At 42.7% G+C, this 17,246-nt stretch overlaps 1 pseudogene across 1 annotated transcript in view; it reads right to left on the bottom strand.

Moving 5' to 3' along the window:
* Positions 1–17,246, bottom strand: part of LOC311118520 (ABC transporter G family member 23-like) — a 55,430-nt pseudogene that overhangs the window by 33,451 nt on the left and 4,733 nt on the right. The window contains exons 2-5 of the transcript in view: positions 7,837–7,988; positions 6,473–6,632; positions 2,938–3,092; positions 137–244 (exon numbers count right to left, since the gene is read on the bottom strand). The product of the transcript in view is annotated as an ABC transporter G family member 23-like (transcript). The remainder of the gene's footprint in view (positions 1–136; positions 245–2,937; positions 3,093–6,472; positions 6,633–7,836; positions 7,989–17,246) is intronic.

Genomic DNA, 17,246 nt, shown 5'->3' with positions numbered 1-17,246 from the left:
GAACAGGAGGCGGCATGGCTCTTCAGAGAAAGGTGTGAGGCTGGTCTTTGAAGGCATGAGGTTGGGTACAATAGTTGGGTTTTCACAGTTTGGCTTTGGTTGGATGTGTGTGTGTGTGTGTGTGGTCAATACATACTTGGCTCTCAGCACAGGGTCCACCCCGACTGTGGGTTCATCCAGAATCAATAACTGGGGGTTTTGAAGTAAGGCTGCTCCTAGAGACACCCTCCGTTTCTGTCCTCCGCTGTAGGGTGGAGAGAAATGTTTGCCGTTTTTTATATGATATCTGAGTGAGACTGACTTACAAAATCAATGGGGGGGGGGGGGGGGGGGGGGGGGGGGGGGCGGCCTTGATTACTACAAGTTTAGATAGCTGGCCTGTCACAAATCCAGCCGAGGCTGCCCCTCCTCCTTGCTCGGCCAGGTTTCGGCGTTCGTCGTCACCGACTTACTAGCCACTACCGCTCCATTTATCATCACTCCATTTGTCTTGTCTTGTCTTGTCAATCACACACACCTGGTACTCATTCCCTCATTAGTCTGTGTATAAGTGTTCCCTCTGCCCCCTTGTCCTTTGTGAGTGATTGTTCATTGTGAGAGTGAGTAGCTCGGTTGAGCTACTCTTTCCTTGTATGTAGCCAAGGTGGATTTTTCCCTTGTGCTAGTTTCGTTTTGACGCTTACTGCACTTTATTCATGTACACTGAATAAACTCTGGATTTCGGTGTTTTTACCTCCTGCGCCTGACTCCGTCATTCACACCTCATCACATGGCCGCTAGACTAACTTACCAATCTAAAATGGTCAGCTGACATGGGCTAACTGAGTGACTATCAGTGACTGACATAACAACAGAAAAACTGTTGATCCTCAACCACATGTCTAAATGGCACCTTGTGTATTCTACTATTCTACCTCGCAATAGTAAGTTGAGACCCCGACTGAGTCCCCCCTCCCCCCAGTTTTTTTTTATCCGAGGGCCTTTAAAAGAGGGGGGCCACAGACGGCCCATGGGCCACCAGTTGCCCATCCCTGTCCTAAGTGAATATGTTATCATTACATAAAAATAATTTAAAGGGATACTTCAGGATTTTGGCAATGCTAGCAGATACCCATAGACTTCCAGTCATTGTGCTAACGCTAGTGGCTCGCGAAACTACCTCTAACTTCCTTCTTACTGGACACAGAGACATAAAAAACGTAAAGGGCCTCATTGCCAAAATCCTGAAGTATCCCTTTAAGACAATACAATACACGTTTCCTAAGGCCTTATTTTGAGCACCTCATTTTACCCTAATACAGTGATCTGAAACTCATGGTTTACAGGCCACATCAGGCCTACAAGTCACATTATGCTGTGATGTGTCATTCCCATTGGGATTCCCCCCCTGCGTTGTGAATGACTGCCAGGGTTGGGAAGACTAAAATATCAGACTACCTAAAGCAATAAACTCGAACAACCATTTCAGCAACTCTGGTTATTAACACCAACACTGGGGTTATTTAACACCACTGAGTGTTAATTTAACTCCTGAATCAACACTAGAAATGTTACACTGAAAAATCAACGCTAGGTAACACTGGACAATTTGCTGTGTAGTCTTACTTTTACATCTAAGAGTAATAAGCGATCATTGAGGAGTTGTTTTGATGGCAGTGAGGGAGCCTTCTTTTTGGCATTGACCTACTTAGTTTCAGACAGGGCGGGCTGACTCCACAGCATTTTTACATGACAGAAGCCTGTGACACACAAACAGAAACTCACTCAGGGGGAAACGGTTTCCTTCTCTTTCTATCTATCTTGGTTGTAGTCTACTTTTCCCCCTAGATCACAATGGGATATAATGAGTCCCAGATGGCACCCTATTCCCTATATAGTGCACCACTGGTCAAAAGTAGTGCACTATATAGGGGATGTGGTGCCATTTGGGACTCAGACAGTCTAGGCACAGGGGGAGGAGATGAAGACCCACTGGAGAGCCCAAAATGTTTGACATGTCCCTTTCCCTAAACCATGAACTACAGGACAGTATCAGAAGAGATGTGCATAAGTACCAAGTGCTGCTTATATTTGGGACATTCCCCAGAATATGCAGGGTCATATTTACTTGTGACAACAGGTGTAGTTTGTAATTTATTTATGGAATCTCATTATTTTCGGGGGACATTAGTGGGAATAGCTTCCCATTCACAATGATCGATGGTCACCCCAAAGTCTTGCTGCCATGCCATTTCCCACCACAAAACACCAGAAAATGGCTAAAAAGAGTCAAAACAGCTCCCCTGCTTTTACTCTATGATTTGACTATTATATGTTCAATGATTATTTTGAAAATAATATTTTAAAAGGAATCGTTTCACCATATTAAAAGAGGTCAGTTCACGAAACAGGGTTGACCTTAAAATGAGGGACAGACGTAAATGAATCACTTATCACATGAAATAAATAATAATCTTCAGAAATTACTTTGTCAAAGCAACAACTTAACTAGGGCTTTACAATGATGGTGACACTTGGAGAAATGTTGGGGTTAAGTGCGTTAAAATCTTCCTAGAAGTGACACAGGGTTGACGGAAAAACTCAGAATTTTGTAACTTTAGTATGCTTTTATTCATATTAAAAATGATTTCTTGAAATCTCCATGCGGTCTATATTAGAGGACACTTCATTTCATATCACAGGCTTTTCAAATTCAATATTGGTGCACATTTTCTACTTAAAATATAAATATCAAAGGGACGCAAAAGGCAGTTATTTAGTGGAACCACCATGCTGTATATGCAGGGTTGTAAGGGAGATAGCATGGAGGTATGATTTATTACAGCTCCTTAGGGCCTGATCCCTAATAAAAGGGCATCGGGTTAATAATGCTCCGAAAGGTTTCTGGAAATCCTGGGAATTTGTGGAAAGCTACTGGAATTTTGCAACCCTAGTTACCTGAGTTTTCCAACCAGGCTGCTGTTGTGAGGTAGGTCCAGGAAGTCCACCAGGAAGTCCATGCGTGCCTGGGTGTCCATAGTTGTCAGGCCGTGGATCCGGCCGAAGAACGTCAGGGTGTCACTGATAGAAAATTCATTGTACAACGCCAGGTCCTAAAGGAGAACACAATGTTATGTCATGGTGTGTGTTGTGTTTTGGTGTGTTGTGTTAATCAAGTGTTCGGCTGTGAGCTGTTAGTTGAAATCTTGGAAATAGAACCAGAACGTAATTTTACGCTGAGCAGCGTGAACCTCTCGTGGAGTTGTGCTGCTTATGCCCAGGTTTCATTTAACTGAAAAGGAGAGTCTCATGCCCGGCCAAAGTTAAGAGTCTAGTACAGCAGGCCAGTAACACGAGATACCTCTTCTGTACCATAGGGGAAGGGTCAGTGCTATCTGGGCTCCTTGGGACATCCCTACCCTAAACCATAACCCTAACCTTAACCTTAACCCCTACCCTAAACCCTAACATTAACCCCTACCCTAAACCTTAACCCCTACCCTAAACCCTAACCTTAACCTTAACCCCTACCCTAACCCTAACCCCTACACTAACCCTAACCCCTACCCTAAACCGTAACCCCTACTCTAAACCCTAACCTCTACCCTAAACCCTAACCCCTACCCTAACCCCTACCCTAAACCCTACCCCTAACCTCTACCCTAAACCATAACCCTAATCTTAACCCCTACCCTAAATCCTAACCCTAACCCCTACCCTAAACCCTAACCCCTACCCTAAACTCTTACCCTAACCCCTACCCTAAACCGTAACCCTAACCCCTACCCTAAACCCTAACCCCTACCCTAAACCCTAACCCCTGCCCTAAACCCTAACCCTTACCCTAAACCCTAACCCCTATCCTAAACCCTAACCCTAACCCCTACCCTAAACCCTAACCTAAACACTAATCCCTATCCTAAACCATAACCTAAACCCAAACCCTACCCTAAACCCTACCCCTAACCCCTACCCTAAACCCTAAACCTAACTCTAAACCGTAACCGTAACCCTAACCCCTACCCTAAACCATAACCCTAACCCTAAACCCTAACCCTAACCCTAACCCCAACCCCTAAATCCTACCCTAAACCCTAACCATAACCCCTACCCTAAACCCTAACCCTAACCTAAACCCTAACCCCTACCCTAAGCCTAACCCCTAACCTAAACCCTAACCCCTAACCTAAACCCTTACCCCTAACCCCTACCCTAAACCCTAACCCCTACCCTAAACCCTTACCCTAACCCCTAACCTAAACCCTAACCCTTACCTTAAAGGGAAATGTCAAAAATGTTCAGCTTCATATTCATCATGTCCAGCACCACCCCAACATCAACACATGTGAAAATGGCTCGTTTCTATGTTTTGTAGTAAAACAAGACAGATGAAGATAAGTAGACAATTAGTAGGCAATGCCTGCTCATAATTGGCTAAAATCACATGATGCACACTGATGATTTCATCGTCATCATTTCTACAAAACATAGAAACGCGCCATTTTCAGAGATGTTGATGTTGGGGTGGTGCTGGACATGATGAATATGAAGTAGCCTTTATTTTAATTTTAAAAATGTTTGTTGTTGTACTTGTTATCCCTTTTTCTCCCCAATTTCGTGATATCCAATTGGTAGTTACAGTCTTGTCCCATCGCTGCAACTCCCGTACGGACTCAGGAGAGGCGACGGTCGAGAGCCATGCGTCCTCCGAAACACGACCCTGCCAAGCAGCACTGCTTTTTGACACACTGCTCGCTTAACCCGGAAGCCAGCCGCACCAATGTGCGGCTGGCGTGGTATGTAGTGTTCCTATAAGGTAACAGTTTACCTGTGGTATGTAGTGTTCCTATAAGGTAACAGTTTACCTGTGGTATGTAGTGTTCCTATAAGGTAACAGTTTACCTGTGGTATGTAGTGTTCCTATAAGGTAACAGTTTACCTGTGGTATGTAGTGTTCCTATAAGGTAACAGTTTACCTGTGGTATGTAGTGTTCCTATAAGGTAAAAGTTTACCTGTGGTATGTAGTGTTCCTATAAGGTAACAGTTTACCTGTGGTATGTAGTGGTCCCATAAGGTAACAGTTTACCTGTGGCATGTAGTGTTCCTATAAGGTAACAGTTTACCTGTGGTATGTAGTGTTCCTATAAGGTAACAGTTTACCTGTGGTATGTAGTGTTCCTATAAGGTAACAGTTTACCTGTGGTATGTAGTGTTCCTATAAGGTAACAGTTTACCTGTGGTATGTAGTGTTCCTATAAGGTAACAGTTTACCTGTGGTATGTAGTGTTCCTATAAGGTAACAGTTTACCTGTGGTATGTAGTGTTCCTATAAGGTAACAGTTTACCTGTGGTATGTAGTGTTCCTATAAGGTAACAGTTTACCTGTGGTATGTAGTGTTCCTATAAGGTAACAGTTTACCTGTGGTATGTAGTGTTCCTATAAGGTAACAGTTTACCTGTGGTATGTAGTGGTCCCATAAAGTAACAGTTTACCTGTGGTATGTAGTGTTCCTATAAGGTAACAGTTTACCTGTGGTATGTAGTGTTCCTATAAGGTAACAGTTTACCTGTGGTATGTAGTGTTCCTATAAGGTAACAGTTTACCTGTGGTATGTAGTGTTCCTATAAGGTAACAGTTTACCTGTGGTATGTAGTGTTCCTATAAGGTAACAGTTTACCTGTGGTATGTAGTGTTCCTATAAGGTAACAGTTTACCTGTGGTATGTAGTGTTCCTATAAGGTAACAGTTTACCTGTGGCATGTAGTGTTCCTATAAGGTAACAGTTTACCTGTGGTATGTAGTGTTCCTATAAGGTAACAGTTTACCTGTGGTATGTAGTGTTCCTATAAGGTAACAGTTTACCTGTGGCATGTAGTGTTCCTATAAGGTAACAGTTTACCTGTGGTATGTAGTGTTCCTATAAGGTAACAGTTTACCTGTGGTATGTAGTGTTCCTATAAGGTAACAGTTTACCTGTGGTATGTAGTGTTCCTATAAGGTAACAGTTTACCTGTGCTATGTAGTGTTCCTATAAGGTAACAGTTTACCTGTGGTATGTAGTGTTCCTATAAGGTAAAAGTTTACCTGTGGTATGTAGTGTTCCTATAAGGTAACAGTTTACCTGTGGTATGTAGTGTTCCTATAAGGTAACAGTTTACCTGTGGTATGTAGTGTTCCTATAAGGTAACAGTTTACCTGTGGTATGTAGTGTTCCTATAAGGTAACAGTTTACCTGTGGTATGTAGTGTTCCTATAAGGTAACAGTTTACCTGTGGTATGTAGTGTTCCTATAAGGTAACAGTTTACCTGTGGTATGTAGTGGTCCCATAAGGTAACAGTTTACCTGTGGTATGTAGTGTTCCTATAAGGTAACAGTTTACCTGTGGTATGTAGTGTTCCCATAAGGTAACAGTTTACCTGTGGTATGTAGTGTTCCTATAAGGTAACAGTTTACCTGTGGTATGTAGTGTTCCTATAAGGTAACAGTTTACCTGTGGCATGTACCCCACCATCCTCCCAGGGACCTGGTGACCAGGAAATGCGGGTGGCTTCCCCAACACGCTGATGTGCCCTCGGGAGATCTTCAGTGTTCCCAGAATGCATTTCAACAGTGTGGTCTTCCCACACCCACTCGGACCCAGCAGGCCGTAGCTGCAAGATAAGCGAGAAGAGCATTTTGGGTATTTATTTTTTCACATAAGCGCTAAACCATAGATATCTACTATAGCCCTCAAACTCAACTCTGGACCTCAAAGCAAGTTTCTCATTGATCCCCTCTAGTCAGGGACTGGTTTAGACCTGTGACACCAGGTGTGTGCAATTATTTATTAGGTAGAACAGAAAACCAGCAGGCTCCGGACCTCGTCGGGTAAGAGTTGAATACCCCTGTACTATAGTATGATAGCATTGCTACCTTTATTACTCAGTATGGTCTGAATCCTAATTGTAACTCGCATTAAAACTTCCAATGACATCAATGCATGATTCACGTGAAAATCCAAGTGAAGCCTAATTTATACCATACGCAAGTGCGCAACGCAAGAATGCAATTATGTTGTGTACTTGTTTAAAGGTATAGATTATCATTAGGCTTTAAAGAGATAGACCCAAATTACAAAATGATATATCGGTTTCCTTACCAGGGCCGGACTACCGCATTTGGGGTCCTGGAAAACAGCTAACTTCCTGGATTTCAACACATTTTGTGTTGAACAAATGTGCAGTTATATAATGCTATTCTACACATTTTGTCATGAGGCTAACAGAACATTTTGTCATGAGGCTAACAGAACATTTTGTCATGAGGCTAACAGAACATTTTGTCATGAGGCTAACAGAACATTTTGTCATGAGGCTAACAGAACATTTTGTCATGAGGCTAACAGAACATTTTGTCATGAGGCTAACAGAACATTTTGTCATGAGGCTAACAGAACATTTTGTCATGAGGCTGACAGAATATTTTGCTGTTTTAAAGCTCATTTCCTGCAATTCTACACTTTTTGCCGTGAGGCTGAGAGAGAACTTTACAGTTTAAAAGCTAATTTCCTGCAATTCTACACATTTAGCTATAAACAAAACGGGGGCCCCGGGGCACGTGCCCTGCGTGCCCGTTTGGTAATCCGGCCTTGTTCCTTGCCCTGTAAGCAGTCTATGGACCAATCCATGCTTTTGGTTTTGTTTACCTGGCCATCGTTTCAAATGCTAACTTTTTAGCATTTGTGGCACAAATCCAATGCAAGTCAAAGGTATTATAAAGTATCTAAAACGTAATAGTGTCACTCAATGAACTTACTTATAGATGATTTGGACATTAAGCGTGAATTTTTTTGTAGTGTCAGTGTTATTTACTCACATGTATCCCTGTTTCACGGTCAAGTTGAGGTTACTCAGGACTTTGAGTTTCCCGTACGACCGACACACTTCCCGACACCGGATCGCCGAACCCTCCAGTCCCGGGGAGGGGGGAGGAGCTTCCTGCTCTGCCTTCATCCTTCCCTCCGCCCACTGGAAGAAGAAGAAAAAACTAACAAATGTAAAAAATAATATCTTAGAATAATAATAATAAATATATATATACAGTGGGGAGAACAAGTATTTGATACACTGCCGATTTTGCAGGTTTTCCTACTTACAAAGCATGTAGAGGTCTGTCATTTTTATTATAGGTACACTTCAACTGTGAGAGATGGAATCTAAAACAAAAATCCAGAAAATCACATTGTATGATTTTTAAGTAATTAATTTGCATTTTATTGCATGACATAAGTATTTGATCACCTACCAACCAGTAAGAATTCCGGCTCTCACAGACCTGTTAGTTTTTCTTTAAGAAGCCCTCCTGTTCTCCACTCATTACCTGTATTAACTGCACCTGTTTGAACTCGTTACCTGTATAAAAGACACCTGTCCACACAATCAAACAGACTCCAACCTCTCCACAATGGCCAAGACCAGAGAGCTGTGTAAGGACATCAGGGATATAATTGTAGACCTGCACAAGGCTGGGATGGGCTACAGGACAATAGGCAAGCAGCTTGGTGAGAAGGCAACCACTGTTGGCGCAATTATTAGAAAATGGAAGAAGTTCAAGATGACGGTCAATCACCCTCGGTCTGGGGCTCCATGCAAGATCTCACCTCGTGGGGCATCAATGATCATGAGGAAGGTGAGGGATCAGCCCAGAACTACACGGCAGGACCTAGTCAATGACCTGAAGAGAGCTGGGACCACAGTCTCAAAGAAAACCATTAGTAATACACTACGCCGTCATGGATTAAAATCCTGCAGCGCACGCAAGGTCTCCCTGCTCAAGCCAGCACATGTCCAGGCCCATCTGAAGTTTGCCAATGACCATCTGGATGATCCAGAGGAGGAATGGGAGAAGGTAATGTGGTCTGATGAGACAAAAATATAGCTTTTTGGTCTAAACTCCACTCGCCGTTTTTGGAGGAAGAAGAAGGATGAGTACAACCCCAAGAACACCATCCCAACCGTGAAGCATGGAGGTGGAAACATCATTCTTTGGGGATGCTTTTCTGCAAAGGGGACAGGACGACTGCACTGTATTGAGGGGAGGATGGATGGGGCCATGTATCGCGAGATCTTGGCCAACAACCTCCTTCCCTCAGTAAGAGCATTGAAGATGGGTCGTGGCTGGGTCTTCCAGCATGACAACGACCCGAAACACACAGCCAGGGCAACTAAGGAGTGGCTCCGTAAGAAGCATCTCAATGTCCTGGAGTGGCCTAGCCAGTCTCCAGACTTGAACCCAATAGAAAATCTTTGGAGGGAGCTGAAAGTCCGTATTGCCCAGTGACAGCCCCGAAACCTGAAGGATCTGGAGAAGGTCTGTATGGAGGAGTGGGCCAAAATCCCTGCTGCAGTGTGTGCAAACCTGGTCAAGACCTACAGGAAACGTATGATCTCTGTAATTGCAAACAAAGGTTTCTGTACCAAATATTAAGTTCTGCTTTTCTGATGTATCAAATACTTATGTCATGCAATAAAATGCAAATTAATTACTTAAAAATCATACAATGTGATTTTCTGGATTTTTGTTTTAGATTCTGTCTCTCACAGTTGAAGTGTTCCTATGATAAAAATTACAGACCTCTACATGCTTTGTAAGTAGGAAAACCTGCAAAATCGGCAGTGTATCAAATACTTGTTCTCCCCACTGTATATATATATATACAATGAGGGAAAAAAGTATTTGATCCCCTGCTGATTTTGTATGTTTGCCCACTGACAAATACATGATCAGTCTATAATTTTAATGGTAGGTTTATTTGAACAGTGAGAGACAGAATAACAACAAAACAATCCAGAAAAACGCATGTCAAAAATGTTATAAATTGATTTACATTTTAATTAGGGAAATAAGTATTTGACCCCTGTGCAAAACATGACTTAGTACTTGGTGGCAAAACCCTTGTTGGCAATCACAGAGGTCAGACGTTTCTTGTAGTTGGCCACCAGGTTTGCACACATCTCAAGAGGGATTTTGTCCCAGTCCTCTTTGCAGATCTTCTCCAAGTCATTAAGGTTTCGAGGCTGACGTTTGGCAACTCGAACCTTCAGCTTCCTCCACAGATTTTCTATGGGATTAAGGTCTGGAGACTGACTAGGCCACTCCAGGACCTTAATGTGCTTCTTCTTGAGCCACTCCTTTGTTGCCTTGGCCGTGTGTTTTGGGTCATTGTCATGCTGGAATACCCATCCACGACCCATTTTCAATGCCCTGGCTGAGGGAAGGAGGTTCTCACCCAAGATTTGACGGTACATGGCCCCGTCCATCGTCCCTTTGATTCAGTGAAGTTGTTAGCAGAAAAACACCCCCAAAGCATAATGTTTCTACCTCCATGTTTGACGGTGGGGATGGTGTTCTTGGGGTCATAGGCAGCATTCCTCCTCCTCCAAACACGGCGAGTTGAGTTCATGCCAAAGAGCTCGATTTTGGTCTCATCTGACCACAACACTTTCACCCAGTTCTCCTCTGAATCATTCAGATGTTCATTGGCAAACTTCAGATGGCCCTGTATATGTGCTTTCTTGAGCAGGGGGCCTTGCGGGCGCTGCAGGATTTCAGTCCTTCACGGCGTAGTGTGTTACCAATTGTTTTCTTGGTGACTATGGTCCCAGCTGCCTTGAGATCATTGACAAGATCCTCCCGTGTAGTTCTGGGATGATTCCTCACCGTTCTCATGATCATTGCAACTCCACGAGGTGAGATCTTGCATGGAGCCCCAGGCCGAGGGAGATTGACAGTTATTTTGTGTTTCTTCCATTTGCGAATAATCGCACCAACTGTTGTCACCTTCTCACCAAGCTGCTTGGCGATGGTCTTGTAGCCCATTCCAGCCTTGTGTAGGTCTACAATCTTGTCCCTGACATCCTTGGAGAGCTCTTTGGCTTGGCCATGGTGGAGAGTTTGGAATCTGATTGATTGATTGCTTCTGTGGACAGGTGTCTTTTATACAGGTAACAAACTGAGATTAGGAGCACTCCATTTAAGAGTGTGCTCCTAATCTCAGCTCGTTACCTGTATAAAAGACACCTGGGAGCCAGAAATCTTTCAGATTGAGAGGGGGTCAAATACTTATTTCCTTCATTAAAATGCAAATCAATTTATAACATTTTTGACATGCGTTTTTCTGGATTTTTTTGTTGTTATTCTGTCTCTCACTGTTTTAATAAACCTACCATTAGAATTATAGACTGATAATTTCTTTGTCAGTGGGGAAACGTACAAAATCAGCAGGGGATCAAATACTTTTTTCCCTCACTGTATATATACATACATATATATATATATATATATATATATATATATATTTATATATCCCCCATGATTGTCACTTTATTAAGACAGCAATAGTAGTTAACAACAGGGGGATAAAGATGCAGAATAGCAGTGGGGTCCAGATTGGTACCATGCTGGGGTGGTGTATACAGTATGTACAGCAGCCACTGTTACCCATGCTGGGGTGGTGTATACAGTATATACAGCAGCCACTGTTACCCATGCTGGGGTGGTGTATATGTACAGCAGCCACTGTTACCCATGCTGGGGTGGTGTATATGTACAGCAGCCACTGTTACCCATGCTGGGGTGGTGTATATGTACAGCAGCCACTTTTACCCATGCTGGGGTGGTGTATATGTACAGCAGCCACTGTTACCCATGCTGTGGTGGTGTATACAGTATGTACAGCAGCCACTGTTACCCATGCTGGGGTGGTGTATACAGTATGTACAGCAGCCACTGTTACCCATGCTGTGGTGGTGTATACAGTATGTACAGCAGCCACTGTTACCCATGCTGGGGTGGTGTATATGTACAGCAGCCACTGTTACCCATGCTGGGGTGGTGTATACAGTATGTACAGCAGCCACTGTTAACTGCTACACCAGCCTTGAAATTGAGGGCCCATCTGGCGCAGGTTGATGTTTATTGTCATAAATAGTTGCCCTGGTAACAGAACTGAGCGATTTCCGCTAGATAGTTCAGCTGCAAGTCAAAATTGGCTATATCATAAAAATTCATTAAAATAAAAATGTGCTTTTTGGTCTTAATTTAAGGTTAGGGTTAGGCATTAGGGTCAACAGTGTGGTAAGGTTAGGGATAAGGTTAGGTTTAAAATCTGATTTAATGACTTCGTGGCTGTGGCAGCTGGTGGCCACTCTGCAGATCTGCCTCCAGGGCAAGATTCATGACAATACACAGACAGAGAGCATTCATTCACTGCAAAATAATTTCGGACAGGGGTTCTTATCTTTAGGTGTGAAGAATACATTTAAATTCAATATTTTATTAATCAAATTGCAGACAGCAAACACTCTTTGAAATACTTGATATTAACAAATTAAAATACAATTTCCAGTTAAAGAAGCTCCATAAAAGAAGCAATAGCCAAATAGAATCCAGAATAATATTCATTTGATACATACAACAAGCAAATGTTACAATACTTAGTAAAGCACCCAGTTCAGGGGTGTCAAACATGCGGCCTGCGGGCCAAGTCCGGCCCTTTAGCCAATTCAATCCGGCCCGCTGGTGGTTTGAGTAATATATATATTTTTTAATACACATGTACATATTAACTCAACTGCCTCGTACCCCTGCACATTTACTCTGTACCGGTACTCCTTGTATATAGCTATATATATACACAGTGGGGGAAAAAAGTATTTAGTCAGCCACCAATTGTGCAAGTTCTCCCACTTAAAAAGATGAGAGAGGCCTGTAATTTTCATCATAGGTACACGTCAACTATGACAGACAAATTAAGAAAAGAAATCCAGAAAATCACATTGTAGGATTTTTTATGAATTTATTTGCAAATTATGGTGGAAAATAAGTATTTGGTCACCTACAAACAAGCAAGATTTCTGGCTCTCACAGACCTGTAACTTCTTCTTTAAGAGGCTCCTCTGTCCACTCGTTACCTGTATTAATGGCACCTGTTTGAACTTGTTATCAGTATAAAAGACACCTGTCCACAACCTCAATCAAACAGACTCCAACCTCTCCACAATGGCCAAGACCAGAGAGCTGTGTAAGGACATCAGGGATAAAATTGTAGACCTGCACAAGGCTGGGATGGGCTACAGGACAATAGGCAAGCAGCTTGGTGAGAAGGCAACAACTGTTGGCGCAATTATTAGAAAATGGAAGAAGTTCAAGATGACGGTCAATCACCCTCGGTCTGGGGCTCCATGCAAGATCTCACCTCGTGGGGCATCAATGATCATGAGGAAGGTGAGGGATCAGCCCAGAACTACACGGCAGGACCTGGTCAATGACCTGAAGAGAGCTGGGACCACAGTCTCAAGAAAACCATTAGTAACACACTACGCCGTCATGGATTAAAATCCTGCAGCGCACGCAAGGTCCCCCTGCTCAAGCCAGCGCATGTCCAGGCCCATCTGAAGTTTGCCAATGACCATCTGGATGATCCAGAGGAGGAATGGGAGAAGGTCATGTGGTCTGATGAGACAAAAATAGAGCTTTTTGGTCTAAACTCCACTCGCCGTGAATGGAGGAAGAAGAAGGATGAGTACAACCCTAAGAACACCATCCCAACCGTGAAGCATGGAGGTGGAAACATCATTCTTTGTGGATGCTTTTCTGCAAAGGGGACAGGACGACTGCCCCGTATTGAGGGGAGGATGGATGGGGCCATGTATCGCGAGATCTTGGCCAACAACCTCCTTCCCTCAGTAAGAGCATTGAAGATGGGTCGTGGCTGGGTCTTCCAGCATGACAACTACCCAAAACGCACAGCCAGGGCAACTAAGGAGTGGCTCCGTAAGAAGCATCTCAAGTTCCTGGAGTGGCCTAGCCAGTCTCCAGACCTGAACCCAATAGAAAATCTTTGGAGGGAGCTGAAGGTCTGTATTGCCCAGCGACAGCCCCGAAACCTGAAGGATCTGGAGAAGGTCTGTATGGAGGAGTGGGCCAAAAACCCTGCTGCAGTGTGTGCAAACCTGGTCAAGACCTACAGGAAACGTATGATCTCTGTAATTGCAAACAAAGGTTTCTGTCCCAAATATTAAGTTCTGCTTTTCTGATGTATCAAATACTTATGTCATGCAATAAAATGCAAATTAATTACTTTAAAATTATACAATGTGATTTTCTGGATTTTTGTTGTAGATTCTGTCTCTCACAGTTGAAGTGTACCTATGATAAAAAATTACAGACCTCTACATGCTTTGTAAGTAGGAAAACCTGCAAAATCGGCAGTGTATCAAATACTTGTTCTCCCCACTGTATATATATATAGCTGTTATTGTTATTAATTGTGTTCTATTTTTATTTCCAAACGGTCTTACTTTGTAACTCAGCATTGTTGGTTAAGGGCTTGTAAGTAAGCATTTCACAGTAAAGTCTACACCTGTTGTATTCAGCGCATATAACAGATTCAATTAGATTTTATATGTCTAAAACCAAATCAAAACTGTGTAGAAATTATCATAGACTACATTTATAATCCAGCTTGCTAACAGTCATCAAAACAAAAGCTGGACAGTCAGGGACCATAGACAACTCCAGAGGTAATGGCTAGAGGAATATTTATTTGCACATTTTGACAGCGAGTAAATATAACCAATTAGAAGTGCAGCCCTTCAGACCTCGGTGGAAAAAAGTTGGAAGAGCCAGGCTACACTTGCTGAATCTGACAAGTGACATATCGATTCATCGTTATCATTTCAGATATGCACTGATACAGGTACCATGCGGTTAGCCAATCTTTGAAAGAGACAACCACAGGAAAAGCAAATACAGAAAAAAACCAGCTGTGTAATTTAGCCAACTAGGAAAACACTGGTCCCAAATTGCAACAGGGACTCACCTGAAAAAGGTCCTCTACTCAAGAAGAAGCTGAAGTCTATAAGATGGAGAGCAACAACATAGCCTATAGCACTGTAGCAATGAGTGTGAGTGTGCCTAGCATACTGTGTGAAAACATGAACCAACAGAACTAAACCTTGTGTGAAGATCAGCTGACATCAGGGTGCAGTTGGGCTACATTCTATTGTGAAGCGGTAGAACAGGTTGGGTCTGGAGAAGGGACAAGTGGCATTATTCAGACTGAATGCATGCAGGCCTCTCGCTCCGGAATGAACGCACCTGTTAACCTACTACTAAATTACAGAACAGGGGAGCAGCTACAGATGTAGGATCTTAAATCGATCACACTTTTGTTGCTGAGAATGTTCTAGTGTATTCAAGGTTTAAAAAGGCTTCTAAAGTTTTTAATTTCCAGTTTAAAATGTCATATTTGATTTGCCCTAACGAAAAATGTATCAACTCCTACAAAAAAAGTCCATTAATTAAAATCTGCATAATAATTCACATTTCCTGTTACTGCAGGATTATTTTCCTGATGTAGAAAACTGGCTCAAATTAAGATCCTACATCTGTAGACTAAGAAAAACAACAAAAGACACATCTTGGCTTTTTGCATTAGTTTCTGTAGTTTATGTCTATGTGTGGCAGCATTAGTTTCTGTAGGTTAGGTCTATGTGTGGCTGCATTAGTTTCTGTAGTTTAGGTCTATGTGTGGCTGCATTAGTTTCTGTAGGTTAGGTCTATGTGTGGCTGCATTAGTTTCTGTAGGTTAGGTCTATGTGTGGCTGCATTAGTTTCTGTAGGTTAGGTCTATGTGTGGCTGCATTAGTTTCTGTAGGTTAGGTCTATGTGTGGCTGCATTAGTTTCTGTAGTTTAGGTCTATGTGTGGCTGCATTAGTTTCTGTAGGTTAGGTCTATGTGTGGCTGCATTAGTTTCTGTAGGTTAGGTCTATGTGTGGCTGCATTAGTTTCTGTAGGTTAGGTCTATGTGTGGCAGCATTAGTTTCTGTAGGTTAGGTCTATGTGTGGCTGCATTAGTTTCTGTAGGTTAGGTCTATGTGTGGCTGCATTAGTTTCTGTAGGTTAGGTCTATGTGTGGCTGCATTAGTTTTTGTAGGTTAGGTCTATGTGTGGCTGCATTAGTTTCTGTAGGTTAGGTCTATGTGTGGCAGCATTAGTTTCTGTAGGTTAGGTCTATGTGTGGCTGCATTAGTTTCTGTAGGTTAGGTCTATGTGTGGCTGCATTAGTTTCTGTAGGTTAGGTCTATGTGTGGCTGCATTAGTTTCTGTAGGTTAGGTCTATGTGTGGCTGCATTAGTTTCTGTAGGTTAGGTCTATGTGTGGCTGCATTAGTTTCTGTAGGTTAGGTCTATGTGTGGCTGCATTAGTTTCTGTAGGTTAGGTCTATGTGTGGCTGCATTAGTTTCTGTAGGTTAGGTCTATGTGTGGCTGCATTAGTTTATGTAGGTTAGGTCTATGTGTGGCAGCATTAGTTTCTGTAGGTTAGGTCTATGTGTGGCTGCATTAGTTTCTGTAGGTTAGGTCTATGTGTGGCAGCATTAGTTTCTGTAGGTTAGGTCTATGTGTGGCTGCTGGATGCCATCGTAGCATAATAAACAGTACAAACAATGTAGCCGATATCGTTTCCATCTAAAACAAATTGGCATAAAAATGAATAAATAAAATGGATACATTTTACATTTACATTTTAGTCATTTAGCAGACGCTCTTATCCAGAGCGACTTACAGTTAGCGCATACATAAAAAAATGTCATACCCCCTGTGGGATAGACCCTATACCGCTGCAGTTACGGCGAGGGATGCCATTTTCTTTGGAGCTTGTGTTGCACTGAGACGTGCCCAGGTTTTCGAGAAACCCTGGTTGGAGGATTCCTGGATTTCCTGTGTATTCCCTCCTGATTCCAGGAATCTTCCAACCGCGATTTCTGGAAAACCAGGGAATTTTGGGTAAGTTAGCGGAATTTTCCAACCCTAGGATATACACTATTCCATAGAATTATTCCAAATTGACCTCCCCCTAGCTTCCTGAAGAAACCTCCGGTTTATGGGATTGTCACAGGAGGACAATAGGCCTATATACCATGTTAAGAATAGAAACTCATGGAAATGGGGGTTTATTACAACTGATGGCAATGTATTACATTAGGCCCTCCCTTGTCTTTCACTGTACCCTAACACCAGTGTTTCTTGTTGTGTCCATTGAGTAATCTCTGTTACTTCAACCATTGGAAAACCTCACATTGTTGCCAGAAACGCAATTGCCTTCAATGTTTAGTCAATGTTAAGGATGACTACCTATAGCCTAGGTCAGGTGACTACCTATAGCCTAGGTCAGGTGACTACCTATAGCCTAGGTCAGGTGACTACCTATAGCCTAGGTCAG

The sequence above is a fragment of the Coregonus lavaretus genome (genome assembly GCF_964263955.1).
Source record: "Coregonus lavaretus genome assembly, contig: HAP1_SCAFFOLD_231, whole genome shotgun sequence".
NCBI classification, from domain to species: Eukaryota; Metazoa; Chordata; class Actinopteri; order Salmoniformes; family Salmonidae; genus Coregonus; species Coregonus lavaretus.
The sequence above is the reverse complement of the archived record's forward strand: the minus strand, read 5'-3'. Positions and strand labels throughout refer to the sequence as shown.